We start from the raw sequence: 10820 nt of genomic DNA on the forward strand, positions 1-10820 counted from the left end.
ATTAGTGACGTAGATAAGACCAACATTATCATAGTTCAGCCCTCTCTGCTTTGCTTGGGTACGCCCTCAAAGACGGGGGTGGGGTGGGGAGCGCCGAGTCAGAAGAGAGCTAAAATGGCGGAGGTTGTGAGTCCCTGCTTTGACTCTGTTTGCAAACTCTTGTTTCATTGTTTAAGCGATTAAATCTCTCGAGTAGACGCTTGTCTCTTTAGATGCGAGGGCAAAATAGCACTTTATGGACTTCCACAGAGGACATCATGTTTAATACGGTTCCGGAAAAATCCAGTCAGAAGTTGTTCACGGAGTTTTCACAATAACTGCTTCTCATGAACCGAAGCTGGATTTGCGCGACGTCTCCTCTTGAAAGTTGGATTAGTGTGCACTTCTGGATCACAGGCTGTAAGTATTCACGTTTATTATTTGCCTTTTACTGTACGTAAACCTAACCGGTAACCGGAGATTAACATAATGTGCGTGTAGAGCTAAGCTTGCAAGCTAATTGTTTTGTGTTGTAATACTGTATTTCATAAACAACGTACCATATTTACACACGTGTATGTTGAATTATGCAGACTATCGTTTTTTTATCGATGTTGGTTTAGACATGTTTACAAACTTGCTAAGTTACCAGCTAAACTGTTACCGGTAAAATTTGTTCTCATGATCAAACTCAAGAAACTCTAAGTACAGATGATTTGTTTAAAGTTATATGTATTTTACTGTTGTATTTACTTGAAGCTTTCTTAGATTTTGAAACGAAGTAAACACGTAATGTGTGTTGCTAATGTTGGGCCATGTAATGAATAGTCTAACGATTTATAGTCGTTGTACTCTATTGTTATAATATGTCTTTTTGACTGAATATATGTTTGCTTTATTTGTCTATATCCTAGATCCGCAGCTGGACACATCCTTCTACACTGTATGCAAACATGCAACATCATTACACACAGTACAAGGAGTCAGACTGGCATGTGAGGAGCAAAGGTGTGTAACACATATGATGTATTTAGCTAGTGAAACCACTACCAGTCTTAAATGTATAACTGATGATGACAAAGTTTTTTTTTCTCTGCATAATAATAGGAACCCAGGCAGTAGCATCGTTTCACAATGTTTCCATCACCATCATCAGTGGATGCCTTTGCCGTCCGTAGCCTGAGATTTCAGATTTGCAGCAAAAAAATTTGATTTTCTCATTTATTGGAATGCTGTGCAGGTATTTAAGTATTTTAGTAACTGTGTTAAATAAAGTAGTATTTACTTTTACAATAAATTAATTGCTTGTTTATATTTTACAGGTATTTGTACCTTGCAGCCATCCATTACAATGTCACCAAGCCGTAACAAAAGCAGGAGAGGGAAAGTACAAGGCTATGTTCCCAAAACACACAAGTGACATACCGTAAGCAGTAATGTTTTATTTCAAATACATTCATAATTAAAAACTTCATGTATGAAGCAGGGAAATAAATGATCAAAACAAAAGATTTATTGACCGCAATATTTCTACAGTTATGTGGATGATGTGATCAGGCTTGTGTTTGATGAGGTACAGTATTTGAAGATAAGCTGAAGGAAACCCCGATTCCAATGGACCTGGCATCACAGTTTGAGAGACCTTCAAAGGAGGACGTGATTGCATGCCATCTTCAGTGCAGGGGTCGTCGAAAGCCAAAATTGTGACCGATCTGATCAGGAAGCTCCAAGCATATCTGGAGAACAACACACGGCAGGATGATAACCTTATAGTGTCGTCTTAAATAACACCAGCTGACAAAGCTTTGATATGCCATTTATCTGAATAGATAGCTGTAAGAAATGAATTGAAAAATTTTTGAAAGAAGAGCACAATATGGTTACTAAAGTATGTTTATTTGTATATTGTTTAACATTTAAATATATATTTGTAATAAATAAAAGAAACTTTTGACTGACTACTATATTTTCTTTAAAGTTACATCTTTTGTTCTTTTGGGTACTTTGTTACTATAATGATACTTTAGTGTTATTGGTTTAAAAATGTAATAAAACTTACTCTAGTCCTGCACCTCAAAGGCTTATAGTCGGTACAGTAAATGTTCTGTGTGTAGGGATTTAGACAATTTGTGCAAAACCTGGATGATGAATCACGCATGTAAGAGGCCCTGGAACATGTTGCATTCTCCTTAAAACCTAATAAGTAAAAACATAGCACTTATAAGTAAGCATTCTTTCATAAAAAAGCTTACGATAGTGAAATAATGTAGAACATTCATTTCAATTAATAATTTCTTTGTGCTACATTTGGTGTTTCCACATAGTTTGCACAGTAATATAGTATGTAACAGTCTTTTATAATAAAGTTTACTATAGTAAAATAATGTTAATAAGTAAAATAGTTTTATAATCATTTCAACAAATACTTTCTATGTGCTACATTTGGTGTTTCCATATAGTTTGCACGGTAATATAGTATGTAAGCGGTCTTTTATAATAAAGTTTACTATAGTAAAATAATGTTAATAAGTGAAATAGTTTTATAATCATTTCAAAAAATACTTTCTATGTGCTACATTTGGTGTTTCCATATAGTTTGCAATAAAGTAATGTAGTACGTTATAATTACCTTTTGGATGTCTTTGCAACACATTTTTGTCTTCGTTTAGCATTCTGGCAGAGCTAAGGACACCTAAAAAAGTTAAATCCAATCGCGTTCATTGACGGAGATCGTTTATATCGTAACGGCCGTCTGAACTCTCTGGATCGAGCTTGAAGTGGTAAGGCAGTACAGACACCATCGTTTATAGAGAAATATAGCGCTTGTTTACGTTGCCTGTGACTCTCAGTCAGAACCGGAAAACCCACGCGTAGTCAGGGGCGTAACCTTTCAAACACACGCCGAACCCAGTTGACCAATAACAGTTTAGTAGTCATCTGACAAATCCGAATACACTAGACATTTTGGGAGGCGGAGACAGGAACTAAATCCGAGCGTTTTCCAGACATGCAGAAATCGGTGAGGTATGTAAGCAATTTATAAACCTCACAGTGCATTAGTTCAAGTGTTAATAACATGTATGTACTATGGGATATTACGCTAACGTGCTAACGTGCTAATTTATTAGCATAATTGGTGCTCTTTAAAAGCATTACTTAAAATGTTTTCTCATCTCACCATATCTACAGGTGCAGAGTCATATACAATAAATCCATTGGGTAGCATTTAAAAAAAAAAAACATTTAAAAGTAGATGCATTTGTTTAAAGCAAAGCATTTATTTACTTACAGATGAAGCAGCTCTTTAAGCCTTCTAACGTCTCATAATTTGTCATCATTTATGTCCAAGAGACTCAATAATAATCTGTTACATTTTAATCCTTTTTTCATATTAAAAAGCGTTTTTGTGCTGCTGCGCATCCATGTATGTAATAAACAAACCCGCGTTGTCATTCCGTTAATACGCATATTATCAACACGCTCTTTACTCTAGCAGAAAAAACTTGCGTCGCGCATTGCGCCGGTTGTATAATAGAGATTCCAAAGTCTCTCATGAGCTAGGGGACGAATGTCCAGGGAGTTCAGTATTTCTGTGTGGGCATGCATCAGGGAAAGGTGTGTGAGTCTTTTCTGGGTCATGGTGCTGCGTACCAATGTCTTCAAAAGACGCAAGGCAAAGAAAGTGCGCTCGGATGAGGCCACGGATAGGCACAGACAGTAATAAAAATTAAAATCCAAAATACACGTAATAACCTACGTGTGTCAAAAATAATTTCCTAAAATATTCATAAGTAATATATCAATTGTGCAAAATATTTTTACTTAAAAAAAAATATATTTCTCGCCTTCCCGCGACCATGCGTCAAGGTCTGGAGGAAAAGGATACCTGCCCGGATCCCACGCACGCATCTGCAGTTATATACATTTTACAAAACCAGTATTCATTAGATTTTAAGAACTTTTTTGCCACTTTTAAAACTGTAAAACTAAATAAAAAAGATATCATATGCCGAATGAGCATGTAAGCATATGTTTTCTTGTTCGCTCCACGCAATACGGGTTTAAACGCGTTTTTTTTTCTAAAGAATAATGTTTAAACTTTATTGGTGGTGGTTGAGAATAATTTATATTGCAGAATAATTTTATATTCTTAATATAAAAGAATACTAATATATTTTTACAACATTTTTAACTTTAAAACATACATATAAAGATGCTTTGTACAATAGCTTTGCTTCTAACAACAATTTTCTGTAATAAATCAGTAAATCAATCACAAAATGTGTTGAAAGTGGCGAATAAAATGCTTGTCAATTCAAACAAAGGTGTATAAAACCGCTTTAATTAACAATAACTAAACTGTGCTCTTTTGCATACCTCTACTTTTCTCATGTCTTTCTTTATACCACCTTTATTTTTTTTTTTAATCTTGCCACTTTTAGAAATAATTTGTTTGCATTTTTTGTATACTGCACACTTTATTTGCATCAACTATACCCATAATAAAATTTTCTACGTTTTTCTTTCAATAAAAATAAACATATTTATTATTGTCTTAACTTAAACTTTGTTTCTTTATTTATAAATTAGATTTTATATAAATAAGTTTTAAAAGTGTTGACTGCGAACGTCTGAAATAAGATACCTGGAAGGACCTATAATATACGCCTATAATATATGTACATTTTAAATTAAAATGTCTGTTCTATTTCTAGCCATTTATTTTGTTTTGACCAACTAAAAAATACATAAGTGACATTAAGAGATTTTATAAAGTTACTTTAATCCATTATTTTAGTAGTATATTTACAAAGCCACTGAATATTTTTACTGTTATGAATAACGGCTGAAAGGATTAAAAAAAAATCATAACACTGACTGCCTATATGCGCAAGAAAGGTATTATTAAAGTTTTAAATATGTAAAACTAAATAAAGATATCATATGCCCACTGTACAGTATGTAAGCATAGGCCCATGTTTTCTTGTTCGCTCTGCGTGGGTTTAAACGCCGTTTTTCTAAAGAATATTTTTTAAACTTTATTGGTGGTGGTGGTTGAGAAGAATTCCTCTTTCCATATGTAAAGCAATTTAGCGCAATATAAATGTGTCATATTATTGTTCTTAATATATTAAGAACAATAATACTTATATATTTTTTACAACATTTATAACTTTAAAACATGTATTTTTATACCACATGAATCTCTTTAAAATATTAATACTTTTAGAAAAACTGACATAATTATTAATATTATGAACAAACAATGAAACGGTGTCAAAATTCGACAACACAAATAATTAAGATATTCATTGTAAATAGAGTTAAGTGTATTAGGCTCACACTAAATTCTTTGTTGCACTTAGTATAAATGCCCATTGCACGTACAGTCATCTTAATATATGTATGCGCTGTTATGCTGGCAAGAAGGGGTTGACATCACTTTGCGGTTTTAATAGAAATGTTAAATATTCAGCAATGCCCTTATTAACTTCTGGAAACAACCGCAATGACAACGCATATAAAAATTTAGTTTTTTATGCGCCACCTGGTGGATTTTCTGTGAAGCGAAACACATTAAGGGAAAAGGGAAAGTAGCCCCCCCGAAAACACTTGCAGAATTCTGCGTGACTCCGCGAGACGATTTGGCGAATGCCGCGGGAGAAAACGCGCGTTTTTAAGGGCCACATCTGTATATGTAATTTGTTTTCAAAATACGACCCTGATTTCCAATCCATGCAGTCCAAATATTTTAACTGCACAAGCAGAGACTTTCAGAATGAAATAATTGCATTGTGTGCAGAGCTCATTCGTGAAGAAATTTCCAAGAGAGTACACAAGACTGGTTTTCTTGCTGTTATTGCTGATGAAGCAAAGTCGTCAAAAACTGAGCAACTTTCTGTTTGCATCAGATACACAGAGGGACTTCAGATAAGGGCTGGGCGATATGACCAAAAAAATTATCGAGAAAATGTTTTCCATATCAGTCGATATCGATAATTATCATGATAAATAACAAATCTTTACTCCTGTCAAATTTAAAGGCAGATTTTTGCTCCTGAATGAAACTTGTAAAAACCAGACAGTTAATAATGGTTTTAAACTACTTTTTATTCAGAACATGACAAATACAAAAACTAAAATCTTGTTTTAATGCATCTGTATTAAATGTAAATCTATTTGTTATGAAATCAACACATTTCTGACACAAAAGCAGCAGACTACTGTCCCTTTAAGACCCAAGACAGACTGCTTTAAGTTTCAATATACTGAGTAACAGCTGTTTATGTTCACTTAAACAAGAAAGAAAACTAATGGTGCGTTCCAGGCAGGTTTTTAAACCCGTGAGTTACGACTTCAAAACCACGACTCACGACCCTATGCGTTCCAGGCAGCCTGTAACTCGTGTTTTTACAACCTTCTACCGGTGAAAGTGCACTGGAACGGCAGTCAAACCCGTGACTTCCCACCCGTGAACTCGTACTAGATCGATCTACTCCCAGTTCAAAGTCGTGAGTCGTGGTTTTGAAGTCGTGAGTTACGGGTTACAGGTTGCCTGGAACGCAGCATTAGTTCAGTGATCACGCGTGTCAGGGTTTCCGCGGAGTCATAAAAAGTCATAAAACGTCTTAAATTTAATAATGAAAATTTAAGGCCATAAAAAGTCATAAAAACATCCGGATTTTCCATACAAGGTCATAAATTACATTTAGCCACGTCTTAAATTTATATACTCGTTCATTCATTGTTGCCTTTCCCCACAAAAATGCGCTGGCGGCGGCATTCACTCGTTTTGCCTGTTGTAGTTCTGTCTGAGGAATCTGGGTGGGATAATCACAGCGTTCCAGGACTACAAGGTCCATGCGTCAGTGCAGCAAACAGACTTGTCGGAAGTACTTCAGAAACCCGCGGTCCCGCGCGAGCCGCAAACTCTCGAGGGTCAGCTTAGTTTAACTGAAATCTTCGGGTCTATCACAATGGGAAAGTGTACATTAAACGAGCTATGTCTCGAAGACGGTGCGTTTAGTAGTTGGCTCAAGCTCGTAGCAAACAATCGGTATCAAGCCTATTGCACACTGTGTAAGAAGGCGCTGGAGCTGTCTAGTTTAGGCATAAAATAAGGTGACCAGACGTCCCCGTTTTTTTGGTGTTCTGTCCCCGGAAATGTCCCCGTTTCAGCACGTCCAAAACAACAAGCAAATACACTGAAAACCCGATCAACATGTAGTGTTTGTAGCACCAGACCGAAGCAATCATGTAATGATTATCTTCACCAGCAGAGGGGGCCGCGAGCTACTGATTACTTGCGCACGCCACTGATTTCGCGATGAAGAATTTACTATGAGACACATGAGAGAGCGTCATTATCATCAATCAAGTCATCATAAGATATGAAAACAATTGAAGTTATCGGGGGTTAAGGTACTAACTACGCATGTTAAATTAAAGTAATAAACCAATGAAGTGAACTGAATTAGTACCTTAGAAGTCATTTTTGATGAGGTATGTCTCTTGTATAAAAAAAGGAAAACAATTAGATTTATGCTACAGAAATTACAATTAATTGAATTAGAAACACTGCAAAAAAATGACCTTCTTATTAGTATTTTTCCTCTTGTTTTCAATACAAATATAAAAAAATTCTTAAGTCAAGATGCATTTTCTTGATGGGCAAAATAAGTTACATTTTTAGACAAAAATATTAAATCTGTGCTTAAAACAGGGAAAAAAAATCTTCCATTACTTAATGCAAGAAAAAAAATCAAGAAAAAGATTTTTGCATGTTTTAAGCAAAAAAATGTTTTTTGTCTTAAAGCTAGATTTTTCTGAGGGGATTTTGCTTATAAAGAAAATGCATCTTTATTTAAGAATTTTAAAATATTTGTACTGAAAACAAGACAAAAATACTATTAAGTAAGAAGTAAGTCATTTTTTTGCAGTGAACCCACAACAATAAAAAGAAGAAAACTTTCAAAAACGTTTTGTCCCCATTTTTTTATTTATAGATAACAACAAATGAGATTTTAATGATATTTTGACCATTTAACTAGGAAATATCCCCGGTTTTCATTTAAAAAATCTGGTCACCTTAGCATAAAAGCCTTACGTTCGCATGCAAAGTCAGAAAAGCATAAAGTTGCTGTAAAAGGTCTGCAGCGGGTGCAGGCGATCAGTCAGTTTTGTTCGGCTCCGTCACTACCCGGTCCAAGTACAGCACGGGATTCCGATTGTCTCGTATCCAGTGCCACACACAACTGTTAAGTGTTGTTCCTGTGTTCTTGATGCTTAAGAAAAGGGAGCCTTCAATTTGTTATTCTTAAGAAAGTGGAACCTTTACTAATAAAACTTGTTACTAGTTTCAATGAAAGTAAAAAAAAAAAAGACTTTTGAAAGGAATTTTGTAGGAATGTTATTTTTCGTTATTCGTCTAGGTCATAAATTTAAATCATAATGGTCATAAAAAGGTCTTAAAAAGTCTTAAATTTGACTGACTAAACCCTGCAGAAACCCTGGCGTGTGTTATACATATACGAGCTATACACGCTGATAAATGGATGTCAAGACTGTCACGTTGCTGTGTGAGCGCACATACCCAAACACTATATTCACTGCAGTGGTGGATCTGCTGCTTTTCCTCAGTTTCCAGAATTTGTGAATGTCCTGTAAATATACTTTTAAAGCTGGGCGGACGTGTGCGTGCGCAAGGCGGACGCTGAATGAAAGTAAAGTATACTGCACGCACCTGTGTCTGCTGTGTTTGACGAACCCTGTTTGCGCGTCCAACATTACACACAAGAAAATGTTTCCGCGCATTTGGATTCCGTGATTCCGTCCGCGTTATCTGCATCGCGAAAATCATAGGTCTCTACTAATAAATGAATAACTTACCTCATCTTCCACTCCTTCAAGTCTGACTGTCACTGTGATTGTAAACCAAGAGCGCGTGCCGCATCCGGAAGTGCTCGCGCAACATTACGCACAGTGCTTAAACATTATCGATCACTTATCGAACTGTCCTTATCGTTTTATCGAAAAAGTTTATATCGGTAAAATTATCGTTATCGAATTATCGCCCAGCCCTACTTCAGATCAAGGAGTGATTTATTTGCTTTGTTGACTGTTCCGATTCTCGCGATGCTGCAGGGATTGTGTCTGGCATTAAAGAAGGATTGCAGTCGTGTGGGCTGAAGGACATTCCCATAATTGCTCAGGCATGTGATGGAGCCTCTGTCATGTCAGGTTATTTGAGTGGAGTTCAGCAACGGATCAGAGAGGAATTCCCCTTTGCTGTGTATGTGCATTGCATGGAACATATATTAAATCTCGTACTGGTTGAGTCATGTACAGTGAACGTCTCGGTTACGGATGTAACCCTCGTTCCCTGAAGGAGGGAACGGAGACGTCACGTCGTGACCGACGAATTGGGAACTCGCTTAGAGAGACCAATCTGCTTCGAATACTACTAAAACGCCAATGAACTTGGCATTGAGATATTTGCATAATGCTGGCGCCGCCCCGCCAGGTGCGTATATAAGCAGCAGGTGCAAATAAGGAAATTAGCTTCTTTTTCGCTGAGAAAGCCGGAAAGTGTGACCGGCCGTAACAGCAGGTGGCAGCACCTGTGGCGACGGGACGTGACGTCTCCGTTCCCTCCTTCAGGGAACGAGGGTTACATCCGTAACCGAGACGTTCCCTTTCAGTCGGTCACTACGACGTCACGTCGTGACCGACGAATTGGGAATCCCTATCAAAACGCCACTAGGGGCTGACCTCTTCCAGTGACTGCGTAAAAGCCCTCCGGTTCCACTTAAGGAGGAGGAGGTAGGTTTTAAGGCAGAAGGCCGGGCACTAGATGTTCCTTTAACCCCACAGAAGTGCCAGCGACTGGGAAGCGCCCTACCTGAGCGGGATAGGAACGCTGCGGAAGCCACCACCCGTCTTAAGGGCTAATGGTGGGCGAAAGTCAACCGTAGTTGAGGAATAAAGACAGCCGTGGCTGTGTAAGCAAAGCAGTGCTCTGCTAAGGGAAACGTGGGCTGGTAGGATTAACCCCACGGAAAAATACTCACAAAGGAACCCGGTGGGACACAATGTGGAGCCCGAGCCAGACACGTAGGTTCGCGAGGATACAGCTAGTGAAAGGCTGACAGCCAATGCTCCGCAACAAAGGCTGCCAGGGCAGCGGAGGAAGAACAATTCAAACCATTACGCATTTTTGTTCTGAAGGCCTTCCATACTGACACAGTTATGAAGCATCAGTTGGAGGCTGCAAGCCGACCTGTGAGACTGTTCTCCGTGCTCCCCCTGGTGAGGAAAGAACACGAGAGGATACAGGCTCAATACGAACACTGTAAAATCTAATGAACGTATTAGGTGTCGCCCAACCAGCAGCTCTACAGATGTCTGTTAGCAAGGAACCACGAGCTAGAGCCCAAGATGAGGCAACGCTCCGTGTGGAGTGCGCTGTCAAATTAAAGGGGCAAGGAATACCCTGAAGATTATAAGCCAGGGCGATAGTATCAACTATCCAATGAGACATCCTCTGCTTAGTGACAGCTTTCCCTTTCTGCTGGCCACCATAACAAACAAAGAGCTGGTCTGAGGTCCTGAGGCATTGCGTGCGATCCACGTAGAGTCGCAGTGCGCGTACGGGGCACAACAAAGCCATGGTTGGGTCTGCGTCCTCCGGAGGCAGCGCTTGCAAGCTCACCACTTGATCTCTGAAAGGAGTAGTGGGAACTTTGGGCACGTAGCCTGGTCTGGGCCTCAATGTTACGCTTGAGGCAGCAGGACCAAACTGAAGGCACGAGTCGTCAACAGAGAATGCATGTAAATCCCCT

At 38.1% G+C, this 10820-nt stretch overlaps 1 long non-coding RNA gene across 1 annotated transcript; it reads left to right on the top strand.

The window, feature by feature from the left end:
• Nucleotides 1-816: 816 nt before the first annotated feature.
• Nucleotides 817-1555, top strand: LOC135718462 (uncharacterized). Its single transcript, XR_010520821.2, has 4 exons — nucleotides 817-987; nucleotides 1087-1219; nucleotides 1302-1405; nucleotides 1516-1555. It is a non-coding gene; the product is annotated as an uncharacterized lncRNA (long non-coding RNA).
• The last annotated feature ends 9265 nt before the right edge of the window (nucleotides 1556-10820 follow it).

The sequence above is a fragment of the Paramisgurnus dabryanus genome, chromosome 10 (genome assembly GCF_030506205.2).
Source record: "Paramisgurnus dabryanus chromosome 10, PD_genome_1.1, whole genome shotgun sequence".
NCBI classification, from domain to species: domain Eukaryota; kingdom Metazoa; phylum Chordata; class Actinopteri; order Cypriniformes; family Cobitidae; genus Paramisgurnus; species Paramisgurnus dabryanus.